The sequence below is a fragment of the Pongo abelii genome, chromosome 22, assembly GCF_028885655.2.
Source record: "Pongo abelii isolate AG06213 chromosome 22, NHGRI_mPonAbe1-v2.0_pri, whole genome shotgun sequence".
In the NCBI taxonomy this organism is placed as follows: domain Eukaryota; kingdom Metazoa; phylum Chordata; class Mammalia; order Primates; family Hominidae; genus Pongo; species Pongo abelii.
In genome coordinates this window covers 35,562,658-35,579,918 of record NC_072007.2, presented here as the reverse complement: position 1 = coordinate 35,579,918, position 17,261 = coordinate 35,562,658, and the positions used below count along the sequence as shown (strand labels likewise).

The window sequence follows — 17,261 nt, the reverse complement described above, 5'->3', positions numbered from 1 at the left end:
TTTTTCACTTGTGAATGTCTATGAAGTTGTCCTTTATAGTCTTCCAGCAAAAATGTTTTTATTTGCCCTCATTTGGGAAAACTTTTTTCGTCACTGAATAATCCCTGACCAGCACAAAAATTAAATGGGGGTAATGTCATGTATATAATATAAACTCTAAAGATAATGAAATACATCTACGTAAAAAGAAAAATGTTCTTTCTCTTGTGGAACTTAGGTTTTAGAATGGAAATGTATTTTATATTGGCCAGTTGGACTGGCTGTGAAAGACCAGTAACCAAGCAAGAGAAGTAGATGTTGCTTTAATGAGGTATAAACTATATCTTGTTAAATAGGTCTTATCTTAGACAAGTAGTATAAATGCACACCCAAACATCATTCATTTGCAATACAGAGGCATTTAGAAGTGATTCACATGGATTTTTTCCATTTATTTTTGGAAAGGTTTAATCTAAGCTTCTGCTGTGTATGGACCTGTGGCTACATTACAAAATTCAGTTGTGAAGATATAAAATCAATTAGTCTAGACCTCAAATCTTATTTCCTATGAAAAGCCTCAGACTTGTAGCTGTATGAACAAGTGTTTTTGGATTTTTTTTTTTTTTTTTTGCTAGAACAGAGAGAACACACTGGAGATCACAAATGCATTTATTCTTTTTCACCATTTCATTGGCCTTAAAAAATACTAGGCTAAACTTAAGTGGTAAAGATCTGAAATAAAAAGATTCATCTTTATGTTTGAACAGCAGTTTTTCATTGGTCTCTAATATCTTGCATTTCCTTATCTATGGATAAGGAGATCTGGAATTGATCTACATTTTCTTTAGTAATGTTTTCTCTGTTTATTGGGAACAGATATCTTCATCTCCTTCATGCATTATCCTTAGTAACAGATGTCAGTAGGTTCCAGAGCCATTTTGGAGTTTACCAAGGATTAAGGATGAGCACACATCACATCAAGAGTCTGTAAGAAGACAGCATTTCTGATTTAGACCCAAAAAGACACTATCTCATAATTGTGAGCAAAGATTGCATTTGAAGGATTATGTTTCTTTTTCCTGACAAGATGTTGCATACTATGGAATGTAAATTTTTATGATGATTGGAGAGGAACTGAGCTCCTTTCTAGCTCAGTTCCTTTCTAGCTCAGTCCCTTTCCAATCACCATAAAAATGGAAGCACAAACCTTCAACAAAATATATTCCTTAGCTGAGCTTGAGATTTTGCATAGCCTCTCATTTATTCTTTCTAGAATCAGTAAAGTGCATTAGGACTCAGAAGACTCCACTTGTTCTATTTGCTCTCCATTGCATTATGACTTCATCAGGCACTGCTATCAAGCGGCACTGGTAACAAATGTATGTACTTTCTAAATACCCATGATGTAGTAGCTAGGTGGCTACATGTTGGGCAAAATGGGATAAGACAATATCATTTTAACATGCTTCAAGTACTATGTCAAGGCCTTACTATGTACTATTTCATTTTAATCCTAAAAAAAAAAAAACACTCAAAAGAAGGTATGATCGGGTATATTTTATAGATACAGAGGCTAGAGTTCAGAGACATGAACCTGCCTGGCCCCCTCTGCACATAAACAATTATTAAGTAAGTGGATGTTATGGGAGTCAAATCCAAGTTTATTTTGTTCCAAATCTGCTTCTCTTAGTTAATATACTCTACTGCTTCCAGATACCATTATTTACCTTTAAGTGACTGAGATTCTAATGATACTGGTAAACCTGTTAGTAATCAACCGAGCAGGTTACAATGAAAGAAAGTGTAGACTCTAAGAGGCTATAGAGAAGGCACCTAAGCTGGGTTGACAGGATGAGACAAGGCATTCTGGAGAAGGTAATTGTGGTGGGGGAGTAACAGGCAACCCACAGTGATGGAGGGCAGCCATATTTCAGGCATTGGGCAGGGAGTGTGCCCATTCTGGAAACAACACATCATTTTTGTAAAGTTGGGACCTAGAATGAAAATACGGGAGTGATTGAGGATGAGAGTAAAGGGTAGGAGCCTTGTATGGCATCATTTATAGCACCCTTAACAGATTAGATTTTTCTATAAATCAATGGGAAGATGTTGATGATTTTATGAATAAGAGTAATATGATTAAATCTGAATTTTAGAAATATCACTTTGGAGGCCATGTACAGATCAGATTTGGAAGTGACCAAGACTGGAGGCAGGGACACCAGAGTTTTCTGTTAAAAACTGGTCCATGCAAGAAAAGATGACTCCTGAAATAAGACAGTGGTCATTAGGATGAAGAGGAACAGAAGATTTGAGGAATACTTAGAACAGAATTTACTGAATTTACTGGTTGAATTGAATGTGAAGAGGAGATGAATAAAGAAGAAAATACCCTCAAAGATGATAACTAATTTTCTGTCTTGACTGAGTGTTTGATCAAACGAATGGCTATACAGGAGGAACAGTTTAGACATTTATGCAGCCAAAAAACACATGAAAAAATGCTCACCATCACTGGCCATCAGAGAAATGCAAATCAAAACCACAGTGAGATACCATCTCACACCAGTTAGAATGGCAATCATTAAAAAGTCAGGAAACAACAGGTGCTGGAGAGGATGTGGAGAAACAGGAACACTTTTACACTGTTGGTGGGACTGTAAACTAGTTCAACCCTTGTGGAAGTCAGTGTGGCAATTCCTCAGGGATCTAGAACTAGAAATACCATTTGACCCAGCCATCCCATTACTGGGTATATACCCAAAGGACTATAAATCATGCTGCTATAAAGACATGTGCACACGTATGTTTATTGTGGCACTATTCACAATAGCAAAGACTTGGAACCAACCCAAATGTCCAACAATGATAGACTGGATTAAGAAAATGTGGCACATATACACCATGGAATACTATGCAGCCATAAAAAATGATTAGTTCATGTCCTTTTTAGGGACATGGATGAAATTGGAAATCATCATTCTCGGTAAACTATCGCAAGGACAAGAAACCAAACACCGCATGTTCTCACTCATAGGTGGGAATTGAACAATGAGAGCACATGGACACAGGAAGGGGAACATCACACTCTGGGGACTGTTGTGGGGTGGGGGGAGGGGGGAGGGATAGCATTAGGAGATATACCTAACGCTAAACGACGAGTTAATGGGTGCAGCGCACCAGCATGGCACATGTATACATATGTAACTAACCTGCACATTGTGCACATGTACCCTAAAACTTAAAGTATAATAATAATAATAATTAAAAAAAAAGAAAATGATGGGATACCTCTACAGGACAGCCAGAGAGGGAGGTTTAGGATTGTACATATGTATCTGGAGCTCTGCAGAGAGGTCCAAGCTAAAGATATGCTTCTGGAACTCATCAGCATAGAGGTGGTCGTTCAAGTTAGTAGAGAGGAAGAGACCTTTTAGGGAGAGTGTGAAGAAAGAGAAAGGAGAAGATGAGCAAGGAAGCTCCAACATTTACAGGGTGGGTGGAGGAAGAGGAGCCTGTGAAAAGTATGTGAAAAGCATGTAGGTTTATTAAATGACTATATTCAATAAAACAAAGGGAGGTGAGAACGACTAGGAGGGATGAGGAGCAGCTTCATATTCTACAGAGAAGTGAAAAAGTCTGAAAAGAATCTTTTGGATTTAGCAACAGAATGATGATTGAGATAACATTTCTCTTCAGTTTAATAACTTTTGTTCCTCAAGCTCCTCATGGTGATAGGGCTTAGTGTGGTTAGAGTTGGCTCAGGAGAGAGGTGTAAGTTCAGGGTTTATACACCACTCCAATATTCACAAAAGAGGTGGCATAGTAGAAGAGATTTTTTTTCTCCTTGAAATAAAATTATAAAAGTAAACCTTATTTAATGTCTTTCTCTGTTTGTGTATCCCACCCAAGGAAATCAAGGGATTTCTCCTCATTAGAAGGAATTGCCCTAGGAGTAAGAATTTATCCCTTTCCACTTTCAGAGCCACCTCTGAGCATACACTATACAGCAAACATTGGATGAAGAATGTGTATTTTCAGTATCAAGCTGTGAGTGTTCAAATTATATGTTAGTATATTAGCTTTAAGAACATAACTTCTACCACTCAAACAAAGTTAGAATTGTGTTCTTACACCTTGTGACACTGAGCAATGAATCAGAAATAGAAATTTTCAGTGCATGAGCTTGAGTCAGATAGGTCTGTGTTTGGACACCACCTCACACTTTCTAGGACATCATGGGGAATTAATTTATTTTAGTTTCAATTTATTTGTAGGGGAAGTGGAAATGATGATATCTACTTTGTAAGGTTTTCATAAGTATTTAAGGAGATAATGTACATTCAACATTTAACTAGTTCTTTGCAAATAATCACTGCTCAACAAATGTTAACCAGTATTATTTTTATTCTAATTTTTAAAGTCAACCTTTCTTCTCTGCTTTGGGACACATCCTTGATTGTGGCTTTTCAGACATTGCTCCCACACCTTGCCACACTCCACTCTTCTTAGGGTCCTCAGTCTTTCCTTTTTAAATTCTTTCTTGTTACCAGTCATGCCCAGGGATCACTTGCCTTAAACAAATCAACATTTTTCTTTGGATATTGATGCCTATTTAATAAATTTAAAATTTATTTCTTTTCATGATCAACGCTTATAATGAGTAGTCAATGCTTACTCTCATTTTTTTTTTATTTCGTTTTATTTGTAAACTTTGAAATTGAATCTTAGCCTACTGGAACATAGACTCCTGAAATGGCTCATTGGTGACATATTGCTAGTGAAAATAAATGGCCTTTTAAAATCTTCCACCTCTTGGGTCATTCAGCTGCGCGTGATTTTCTTGAGAACCTCGTCTTTGAAAAACTTCTTACTTCTTACTCTTCTATTACGTGTCACCACAACATCCTCAATCTTTTCTTCACGGGTCCTGCTTTTCCCTCCCACATCACAGTCATTGGAGTTTCTCAAGGATTGGTCCTTAGCTTTCTCCTCTCCTTTTTACATCAATCCGTTCACAGAGTTTTATCTACTTAGAGTTTTTACCATGCTCTTGATGATGAAAAGCATCACATCTACATCTGTGTTGTGACCTTTTAACTCGTACCCAACCTCCATATCTGCAAATATGGGAACCCTAGAATTCCTGTCATTGTTTCGCTGTCTTCAGTAGATAAGCTCGACTTTCACTTTTTTTTTGAGCTTAACTATTTTTCAGTCAACAAAGACTTTTACCCTTAAAAAAATTATTTTTTGGCTCTACCATTCAGATTAGAATCTGCCTTAAACTATGTGAAAACCCTATCATCCCTAGCTTCTATGTGCTTTGAGGTCAGCACCCACATTTATATTTCTTGTGTGAAATTCAAATACTTCACAATTAACTATTGTGTCCACTTAAAAAAAAGTCAGTGTTGTAGATGAAAAACAAAACACAGATAAACATCAGATTAGAAATACTATTATATCCTAGAGTGGTCTAATACTTACTTGGGAATTTGTATTTATTGTCAGGCTAAAGTTTGTTTAATAATATTAATAGACATAATTAGAAGTGAGATTTAAGTGATTAAATATTGAGGGTCATATAAAACAGACATACTAAACAAATGTTTATTTATTTATTTTTTTGTTAATTACTTGGCACTTGAACTTAATATAATTTAATGTGTTTCTCCGTAACTCTGGTTAAGAAATGAATAGGGAATTTTCAATGGAAGTATTAAATGGGGTATTTAGTAGACATTTTATGAGTCACAATTTGAAGAATGTTGTTAATTCTCAATATAATTACTTTCATTAAAATCCAGTAAATCTGACTTGTGCAGTTAACTAGAAAAAAATGCTTGAGTAGTAAATTCTGTGTTGAAGAAATATTTTGCTTTGTGTGGTAATGAGCAAAGCTTTCTTAAACTTTCATGTTTTTCATTTGAAAAGATCCAGACTAAATCTCAAACAAATGGTAGATTTGGTAAAGTCAAACAAAACACTTTATGGAACAGATCCACACAAAAAGGAAGCAATTTTTCATAGATTTGAACAAAAGGACTACATTTCTCTTATTCCTACTTAGTATACAGCTCAATCTCAGTACATAGACTTGTTTTGTGTATTTTCTGGTTAAGAAATGACTTAAATTCTATTATGGATAGGGATACTTAGTAGGCCTCTTCCGGTGGTCAAATAATAATTTTGATACTATTTGGGGCTATATGTTAGTATATCGAAAGTCCAGTTTGAATTATTTTCGACAGCTGAGTCACCACAGTGATTTTGCAAATGACTTTTATTTTTTTGCTTTGATTTCTCTATCACAATTCAAAGAAGGACTTTGATCAGACACTATACTAAATTATTTAATAATGAGAAAAATTTGAAGTCATTAACAAGAGAAAAGTTGAAAACTAATAAAGTTTAGCAGAAATTTTGCCAAGAGAGAGATGAGGGCCAGATGTGGCTGACTTACAGCTGAGACAAGTCAACAGCATCAATGTTTTATCCTAGTCTATCCAAAAAAAATGTGTCTCCAAGATGCCATATTTCTGCCTCCAGGTATCTGTTTTATTTGATGTGTTGCTACTGTGCTTTCACTTCTTTATTCTATCTTCACTTCTTTATTCTATCAAAAATATGTGTATTACAATTTGCAATTGTAAAAATTTGGAACCAGCCTGAATGATATACCATGGAATACTACTCAGCAATGAAAAGAAATGAAATAATGGCATTTGAAGCAGCCTGGATGGAACTGGAGACTATTATTCTAAGTAAAGTAACTCAGGAATGGAAAACCAAACATAGTTGTTTTCACTCATATGTGGGAGCTAAACTATGAGGATGCAAAGGCATAAGAATGATACATTGGACTTTGGGGACTTAGGGGAGAAGGTAGGGGATGGCAAGGGATAAATGACTACATGTTGGGTACAGTGTACTCTGCTTGGGTGATGGGTGCACCAAAATCTTGGAAATCACCATTAAAGAACTTATTCACGTAACAAAACACCCCATGTTCCCCAAAAACCTATTTAAATAAAAAATTGACGAATTAAAAAAATAAAATAAAATAAATTAATCATAAAAAACCCCAAAACCAAAAAACAAAAATAAGTGTATTAAATACCAAATATGTGACCAGATACCAATGATTGGCGTTGCCTCTAAAGCGTGTGAAGTTACAGCCCTGACTCTTGCTAAGTTCTTCTCATTCATCTTTACCCACACCTTATTCCCAGATGGGAGTCACTTGCAAGAATCACAAGATGTGAATGTGGGTTTTATACTTTGGGGATTGTGGGATTCATGGAAGTTACAGTTGGGAAAATAGGTATCTGGCTTTTGAACCCGTCATATTTCCTCTGTTGTCTCTATGCTGGAAACACCAAGGAATTCAGTAAAAAGAGGTAGAACTTGGAAAGGCTGAAGCCCATTTTAAATAGATCAAGTCCTCCCGGAGTGGGGGAAGATGGCCACTGTGAATTCCAAGACTAGGCTAATGACGCTGTGATATACATTTAGGTAGTAGTTGAGATGTAGAAGGTGGGAGACCCAAAAGAAAGTTAGCATAACTCTGTTTTATTATTCTTTTTCTTACTGTAATGAATCACCTAAGCTTCCTCTTTCAATTCATGGGGTAATCTTTAAATAACTACAGAAGAGGTGGGCATAATTATAGATAGGTTCATTCTTTTCAAGATATTTTTATTCCAGCTGTGCGTTTCTTGATATTCTGTCTCCTTTCTCTCTCTTATTGCCCTTTATGTTTACACTCTGCATATTTTAAAAGAGTGATTCCTTTTCCTTGTAAATAATTAGAAATCATAGACGTTTCTAAATAAACACAAAATAAACAATGGGATGGTGTCTCCTTTTATAGTTAAAGTTATAAGATTGTAGAGAAAAATGATTGGAAATAGGTTGATTCCATGAAGCTAGGAATAGAAAGAATAGAAGGGAAGAGGATTTGCATGGCACTTTTTTATGATATCTAAAATCCAAGTTATTTTCATAGGGGCTTGTCAGTCCTACAGAACATTCTCTATATAGAGAGGAAAGTCACCACTGCAGAAGAGATAACCTCCTAGGGTGCGTCCCCAGGGATCCCAGCTTCTTCAGGCTTCTCTGATCAGTATAAGTTACAAAACTTACAATCAGTGGGGAATTTCCTTATTTGAAGTCTTGTCACTTCAGTGACTTTCTAAATAGAAATTAGAGAACCCAGAAAGGTTTTGAAAAAATTTTTAGTTCTTCCTGGCAATTGCATGTATATTTTTTTCTGTATGTTATTTGGATGTGAAGAGCTGTCATTATTTTAGGAACAAATATGAAACAATCTCTGGAAAATGGAATTTGATTTTGATTCAACAACAGGAGAATTCTACTGTTTTTCTCCAGCAGCTCCACGATAAAAGGTATGTTCAATATCATTGAGAAGAAAGGCTACAAATGCTGCTTTTTCTTCACAAGTATCATTTGGAATAAGTATAGTGAAGGCAAAATTTGAATAATTAAGGGTGTAAAATTGGCATGTGCTTTGGTTTTCTTGATATTAAAAAAATGTATACTGTGGATAGTCATCTAGAAGTTTACTTCAAATTTCCACTGACTTTCTTATGTAGAAACAGATATAATATTCCTTTTCTAAAAAGTGAAAAAGGGAAGTGACAAAGAACAAATGTTTCACGGTTCATTGATTATAGGACCGAAAATAAGAAGACTGCATGTGTGGTATGTGTGTACGTAAAAGTGAATGAGAGAAAGAGACACAGAGAAAAAGGTGTTTGAGGCAGAAAGGAGAGTTTTTGGTAAATAAAAAAGGCTCATCTATACTTAAAACATAAAAGCTTAAAATAATTCAAAGTAGAAAAAAAATGGCTGTAAGGGAATACTAAGAGAAATTGGTGAGATAGGATATTTTCCATAACAATTTTTAAAGGTCATAACGATATTTTTATTTCCTAAGCTCAAAGCTCTATGATTATAAATAACTGACATGACTAGGTTCTGATCACAACTTTGAACTTAGTTAGATTTGATTTTTGTGTTTTTCTTCATCTATTTACCAAGTTGATCACATTGTTGATAAAAAGGATTTAGTAAAATTAATGTAATCATTTATAATAATATTAGATTAATGAATCAGACCAGAATAATTCTCTAAAATGGTTTAAAGTCATTTAAATTAAATCTACTCAAACATCTTTATTCCAATGGTACTTTTCTCAGTATTCTATCTCTTTTCCCTTTTTCTTTATCATTTTTATTTAAATAATCAAAAATAGAGTGGTTAAAGGGACCATCCATGTCAAGATACTAGTAAATTTGAAACTATTCTACTTATATCAGAATTTTTATTAATACATTTGTGTTCAAATAGAAATCAATTTCCCAGGATAAATCTTTCTTTGATTTATAAATTGTTAACTATTAGACCTCATTTGTGATGCTCATAGATATGTAACATGTTAGCAAACTCAGACATCACTTTTCTTCCTTCCTTGTTCAGTTAGCTGTAGAATATAAACGAATGGTTTCATGCTGACTGATTGCTGTCCTTCATTCTAGTATATTTATAGACCTAGCATACGTTTTGAAGCTTCAAAATGTTTTCCAATGTAATATAAATAGCAAATTTAATTTTGAACCTATTGATATTTGGAATAAACATGTAGCACAATGTTTGACCCATAGTAGATAATCAATTAGTTTTTGTGGAAAGGATGAAATCTTCAAGTTGACTGTTCTAGAAAAATCGGCTAGCTGAAATTTGCTCCATGAAAATAGACTACTTTCCTGAACTTATATAGTATTTTGCAACTTCCTGCTGTAATTCAGAACTAAACCAAGGCCTCTTAACTATAGATGTGTCTGAACCAATCTATCACCAATTCAACAAAAATGCTTTAAAAATAGACCAAGAATTATTCCTTAGGATAAGTAACTGATATACTAGTTTATATTTAAATTAAAAAATAATTCAGACATATAAATTGAATGCTACCAAAGTATACAAAATTTAAAGTAAAAATAAAAAACCTAACCTTAAAGCACATGGCTGTTGTTGAATTGGGAATGTAGGCAAGCTACTGTTGCTGTTGACAGTACTTGCCAAGGTCAGGTTCAATTAACGGCCAATGCCATGAGCAGGGCATCAAAACCACCCACCTTCACAAAAAACACTTGCAGGCACCAGGCACCATGGGCACATATTCAAGAAGAGGCTAATAACTTAGAGAGAAGCAAAGGGACTCTTATATTTCCCCTTATTTCCATATTGTTTGTGATGAATAAAGCCTTAATATTCATAAATATCCAAATAATTCTAATAAACTACTCAAAACATACTTTTTAGATGACAAAAACACGTGTAAAATGATTTTTTTTCTGGAACATCAATTCCCTATGGTTTCAGGGAAGATAAATATTAAGTGTCTTAGAGATACAGTGTGAAACCTCGTGGGTTTCATGTTTGCCACCAATTGATGAATCTGTCTTTTCTAATAAGAAATGCTCCTAATATTCTTGTAGGTTATAGAATTTGAAAAGATTATAAAAATCACTCCTTCCTTCATTCTTTAAATCATTTACCAAATATGGAGAGTCTCTTAAGTTTGTAGTGAGAGTAGAGAAATAAGAAAGACAGAAATAGCCTGTCTTCATGAGATGAAACGTGAAAGTTATTACACCTAAAAACTATGAAGAAAAAGCTATCATCATTTCCAAAAGTTGGAGGAACATTTCAGTTAGACAGGAAGAATAAGTTCAAGAGATCTATTGTATATCATGATGACTATAATTAATAACAATATACTGTAAACTTGAAAATTACTGAGTATGAGGTAATGCATATGTTAATTTGTTTGATTTAGCCATTCCACAATGTACACATAAAATTAAACCATGTTGTACACCATAAATATATAAAATTTGTATTTGTCAATTCAAAAACAGTTGGAAGAAACAAACGAGAAAAACAGAAGCACACAGCATGGTGGATTTTTACTATGGTCTTTTTCATGTTCTTCTATGCACCTGTAACGCCCCCTTCAGGCATTCGTGTTCCACTTTCTAGGCTGGGCTCAGGGAGCCATCTCTGCCTTTTTTCTAGTGCCTTGTGCCTGTGTGTGTACCTCTCTCATTGTCCTCACTATGCTATTAAAATAGATCTCTTTATATGTCTGTTTCTATCAGTGAATTACACACTTCTTGAGGGTGGTGACAGATATTATCTTTCAACCCTAGTCATCGTGATGCAATTGAAAAGTGGATGAGTTGATTTGCTGAAGGTTGAATTCTTGGCAGGAGGTGTGATGAAGAAGAAAAGCTTCACTTCTCTGGAGACAGGAAGTCTGAATTCTACTCTGTGGCTGCCACTTACAAGTTCATAGGAACTGAAAACAAGGACACCATGTGAACTTGTGTGGCGACTTTCAATGCTGAGCCGTGGCAGATGCTTTTGGTACTTTGCATCTCTTCCTCTCTGATTTCAGCCACTGTGTCAGTGGACAATCCCTCAGAGTTCAGAGACTCATCTCTTGCTGGCAGCTATCTCCTATTTTCCTGGGATTTGGCTCAGGAAAGAAGACACTGGAAGAGGCAGGGATTTTTGTCCTGGGGCAATCATTAACCAAGGACAATGGGAAGCTGTTGGAGAAATTTTTCAGCCTCTTGTCTTTGGCCAGAAGTGGGAGAGGTGGAAGGGGATGACTGCAGGGCGTTTGGTTTGCTTTTCAGAGGGCCTGGCAGAAACAAACCCACATTTATAACACAGCCTTATGTTTCCTTTCTTTCTTCTCACTCTTCTGCTCATTTATTTCAGCTTCCTGATATCTCCTTCCAAATAAACCACCTGCCCCCAAGTCTAAGTCCTTGTCTTAGGCTCTGCTATCGGGAAGACTCAAACCAAGACACCAGCCTAAGCGGCAGGGTTCTTAAGTGGTAACCTAGTAAGGCCAGTACTTTTCTGTTTTGTTTCCACATAACACGCAATATGATTTTCCTCCCAGCCTGTGCATGCATTTTCTCATTGATGGTTATGTCCAGCCAAGGACAACTTGATGACTTTTTTTTTTTAATTGTCATTGTCTTAGAATATCTTCCCTGTATTTACTAGGCAAGATTTATGTAATTTTTGTATTTGTCTCATTTGTTGACAGGGAACCCTGAGCAGAACACATGCACAAACTCATGCCATACCCTAAGGGACAAGGTTCCCCACATCTACTTGGAAATCTTCGGGATGCTCAATGGTAAGTACTGTAAGTTGCAAGATTTCAAAAATATTCAGGAAGAAGAAATTTGTGAGCCAACTAGCTCCAAGTCATTCAGCCTTCTGAGGTTGCGCCGTCTTTTCAAATACAAATTCAATAAATGAGCCCTTCCTCCACAAATTCAATAAGTGATACAGTTGGCTAATACCCTTTCTTGTATTTCCCTGAGTCAATGAGTGAAAAGAAGTGGGTACAAGATGCTCTTGGCTTATATATTCTCCCATTTGACAAACTTCCTAGTATCCATTTCCTGTATCACTTCCTTTAGCTCTGGAGCTGTTATCCTCCTGGTACCTGTCTCCTGCCTATACCAATTCATTCCAAGCCAGAAAGGACTACCTTTCCTTCAAAACCTTCTGTATCATCAACTCAGGGCTGTTAACAGAGAATTTACTTTACCTGAAGGCTTGGTCATATAGCACAAATAAGGAAACGACCTCAAATAGAATAAGTGAATCACCTTTCCTAAGTTCATCAGCCCTTTCTGCTCTAGGGGACTCATATTTTTTGGGCTTTTTTTTTTTTTTTGGCTCCTGGACTGCTACTATTTTTGTGGGTCTGCTCTCTCATGCCACAGTCTTTTTTCCTTTTTCTTCAAGTCCTTAAATTCACCTCCCACCCTTTTCAGACAAAACCTTTTTACAACACACATTATTACTGCATGTGGAACTTACTGATCATTTGTTAAATGGAACAATTTAGCTATTTAGCTTCCTTTGTGTCAACCTTCTCATTCCAGACTCTGCCCTAGACATTGCCTCTTGTAACAAAAAGTCCCAATAAAATGTTCTCTCCAACAAACTGCCAGTTGGCAATGCACACTTAACAATCCAAGAATTGGCAGAAACTTTGAAAATCACAGCTCTTCTTTAACTGTTTAAAGATAAAATTCTTAGGTGGTCTCGAGGTCGAAGCATTACTCATGACTGCTCTGTCAGGGGTTTTGTTAGAGGAAGCAGGATGGTGGCAGAGTTCTTTACCCCTTCTCGGGAGATAAAATCTGCGGGTCAGAGTGGCCCCACCTGCCTCCCTCTCTTCCACAGTCAAACACAGCCTAGACTGTCTGATTTGGGGTGCAGTCCTACTGACAGCTCCACTTTATGTCTCTGGTCGATTTCTCAGGTTTGCTTCATGGTCAGGGACCAGGATAAAAGAAAGTGAACTGGGAAATTTTTAGTGTCAGAAAAGTAGTTTTAAACTCATACACACTTTATCAAAATCTTTTTTTTTTTTTGAGAGAGACTGCACCCTGTCGCCCAGGCGGGAGTGCAGTGGCACGATCTTGGCTCACTGCAACCTCTGCCTCCTGGGTTCAAGTGATTCTCCTGCCTCAGCCTCCTGAGTAGCTGGAACTACAGGCATGTGCCACCACACCTGGCTAATTTTTGTATTTTGAGTAGAGATGGGGTTTCACCATGTTGGCCAGGCTGATCTCGAACTCCTGACCTCAAGTGATCCACCTGCCTCAGCCTTCCAAAGTGCTGGGATTACAGGCATGAGCCATCGTGCCTGGCCAAAATCTGTTTTCTTGAGTTGGGCTTAAGGTGTGGCACTGACTGCTGTTGGACTGCTGCATCACGAGGCTAATAGAGGTTTTCTAAAATTCAGCAAGCCAGGCTCTAGCTTATGAGGATGTGTGGGGTGGAAAATGCAGGGAGCTAGTATTGCTGAGATCTTCAGATTCTTTCTCTGAATACTTTTCCTAGACTCAATCTCTTTTTCCCTCCTTTCTGGGACTAATCAGTGACACAGATATTAGATATTTTGTGATTGTCCCATAGGTCCCTGAGGCTCTGTTCAGTTTTTTCCCAGTCGATTTGCTCTTTGTTGTTCAAATTGGAAAAGTTCTATTCTACCACTGCACTAATCCTTTTTTCCTCTCCATTCTGCTGTTGAGACTATCCATTAATTTTTTTTAAGGTATAGTATTTTTCAATTCTAAAATTTCCATTTGGGTCTTCTTTATATCTTCTATCTCTTCACTGAGACTTTCTGTTTTTTGTTTGTCTCAAACACATTCATAAGTGTTTATTGAAGCTTTTTTATAATTGCTGTTTTAAAATTATTGTTAGATATTTCTGGCCTTTGTGTCATTTTGGTGTTGGTGTTTGCTGATTATCTTTTCTCATTTATGTTGAGATTTTCCCAGTTCCTAGTATGATAAGCGATTTTTGATAGAAACCTGGACATTTAGGGTATTATCACACTCTGGATCTTATTTGTCTGGTATAACAGTCTTCTTCTGGTAATGCTTTGGTGGGTGAAAGGGGCACTGTCTCCTTATTTCCAGGTGGGGCTACAAGTATTGAAGTCCCGGTTCCCAAGTCAGCCTCTGTTGACTCCTGAAGATAGGCAATTCTTATTACTGCTGAATGGGCAGGAGACTTCAGGCTTTTCCCTGGCTCTCTGTGACATCACCCTGGCTCTCTGTGACATCACCCTGGCTCTCTGTGACATCACCCTGGCATGGAGAGGCAGGAGTGGCTCCACTGTCACTATGAGACAAGGATGTCCTTTTTACCACTGAGCTTGTTCTAAGTCTCCTCTGGACCTCCTCTGTTGATAAGCTAGTGGGGACTCGAGGAGTGAGGCTGGAAGTCCAGCCTCCCTGCCAACACCTCAGGGATGAAGGTGAGGTCTTCTCATTGCCTGGCATCATAAAAATCTCTGCTTCCATCTGGGCTTTCTTTGATATCACTCTGGTGGGAGGCTTGGGGTGCCTCATTAGAGTTAGCAAAGGTGCCCAACTTGGCCTTTGTTTGGGAGCATACAGTTATTTTCTATAGTGCCTGGCTAGAGTAGAATGCTTATTTTCTAAAAATTTTCTATCTTTCCGGGATGCTCCTTTTTGGATAATAAGAGCAATATTTCCTTGGGCTTTTTTTTTTTTTTTTTTTTTTTGCCTATACCTATTGGTGTTTATGGATTGTTGACTTGGGATAGATAAGGCATAGAAAACCCAAAGAAACAGAAGCCCAGAAAACTCACTACTATGTCTTTCCTTGGGTCCCGAGGTCCCTAGGCAGCCTGCATTCTTCTTTCCACATTTCGAAGTCTTCTTATGCCTGTTTTTTATATAATGTCCTAGTGTCTTTTTTTTTCTTTAACTCGTAGCTGGGAGAAGAGCAGGAGGAATAGGGAAAAATATGTCTACTTCATTTTTCCAGCAGTGAGAACGTCTGATGTATTTAAGATAGAGAACTCTAAGATAGAGTGGGATTAGAGCCTTTGAAGTGTGCCACTCATCTAACCAATCTTCAGAGCTGTAGAGGCTCACTGGGCTCTGACCAGACTCTCACTGTCTGGTTACTTGATCTAGGCTACCCCTGAACCACAAAGTGTCTGGCTGTAGAAGGGGTGGTGCCTTCTCTTGCCCTGATTTCTACCGAATCCCAACCCATACTCCCATCTCTCTACCCTTTATTGTTAGATATGTGTCTTTTCACTTACTTTCTCTATGTATTTCCCAATGTCTGGTCTATCTCTGTACTACGTTGAAAAATTGAATAAAAATACTCTGTAGTCTAAAGAATGAGTACCAAAAGGGAGAAAATAATTATAATTATGCTATTATTTGGCATGTTTGTTCATAGCAAATTTAAGTTTATCATTTAGTAATTTCCCCCTTTAAGTGGGCTTTTTAAACTTTTCTAAAAACAGAAAAATAACTTTTCTTAAAAGAAAATGTTTTGATTCTCTTCATAAAAACAAGTGTGTGTGTGTTATATTGCTGAATAGTAGAGAAAGACAAAGTAATGTTGGAAGTAATACATGCAGAAAAAAGATCTCAGTTCAAATAGTGTCTCTGTGCTGTTAGAAAACTGTTTGTGTAATTATTTTTAATTCCAAATGCTGCAGTATTTACAATAATTACTGTTTTTTCCCCTGGTAATGAGAATTAAGAAAGGCCAGACAGAAAGAAAGTGAAATAGAATGATTACTAATGCAGAAAGTGTGTTTAACCCCAGAATCCTAATATCAGTTAAACTAATATTATGGCTTCATGATTTCATTTAAAAATTAATTTTCCCTTTCTAAAGTGTTTGACAAGCTAATTTTTGCTACCAGCCATGTCTCAGCAGATATGAACTGACTGGAAACTTTGGACATCCATAGAAATGTTTACTGAAGTTTTGAATAATAAGGTTATCCACCAAACAATAAGCAAACACATGTTCATGTTTGTTGATCAATTGTTCCCAGTTGAAGTACAAATTTGGGTTAGAGAATTCAGAAGAAAGAGCAAAGTATGCTAAGTTGTTTGCATGGATTATACATCTATAGATAATAAAAAACAAATAAACCAGTCAATCAACCAAACAAACCTTAACTGAAAACACAATGAACATAAGACAAGTTTATTCTCTATTAGAACAAAAAAACATGACAACAGTGTGTGTTAAACACAGTTCTTTTCTAAGGAGTTCATGTTCAACTTTTCTCTATGCAACTTTTTATGCTTGGGATAGCTTAAGGGAAAGAAGGGTGAATATGAGTTTCTACTATTCCTTCACTTATGAAGGAAATCTAACCTTGTGGAAAGACTATAGGGTTCATACTCTACAACTGCCTGTTCAGTGAGAAAATACCTTCTCAAGATCATGCTTGTCTCCACTAGAGCAGAGTGGGGCGGGGGGTGGGAACTGCTCTCATTTATTTAAATGGATGCTACTTTTTTGTTAGCTTCTGATTGTTAAAATCATTCCTTATATTGAGCTGAACTTTTCCTCTGTGTTCTAGTTTTGTCTTATGCAGCAAATCTCTTCCAATATCTCTTGTGTACGATCGGCTTTATTTATTATTTTATACATTCGCATGTTTTAAATTCAATTATTTGAGAATTAGTTGCTTTAGCTTTGCGTACTTCATGACACTTCACTCCTACATACTTAAATGAGTATCTCAGAAGAACAAGAAGATTCTCCTCATACCCACAATGCAATGATCACACTCAAGACATTTAAAATTGATATAATGCCATTATCTAATATATGGGCTTTAAAAAAAGTTCTT

The 17,261-nt window shown here is 36.5% G+C and overlaps 1 protein-coding gene and 1 pseudogene across 7 annotated transcripts in view; both read left to right on the top strand.

Annotated features, from left to right (window-relative positions):
- MRPL39 (mitochondrial ribosomal protein L39) overlaps positions 1–17,261 on the top strand; it is a 235,389-nt gene that overhangs the window by 181,382 nt on the left and 36,746 nt on the right. For 5 of the 7 annotated variants that reach the window (XR_010138877.1, XR_010138875.1, XR_010138874.1 and 2 more), the window contains 2 exons: positions 8,295–8,390; positions 12,135–12,227. The gene's annotated coding sequence lies outside the window, so the exon portion shown is untranslated. Of the gene's footprint in view, positions 1–8,294; positions 8,391–11,220; positions 11,925–12,134; positions 12,228–17,261 lie in introns of all 7 variants that reach the window. The other 2 variants (XR_010138872.1, XR_010138873.1) reach the window with 2 other exon arrangements.
- On the top strand, positions 635–2,658 carry LOC129052435 (putative uncharacterized protein encoded by LINC00158; annotated as a pseudogene).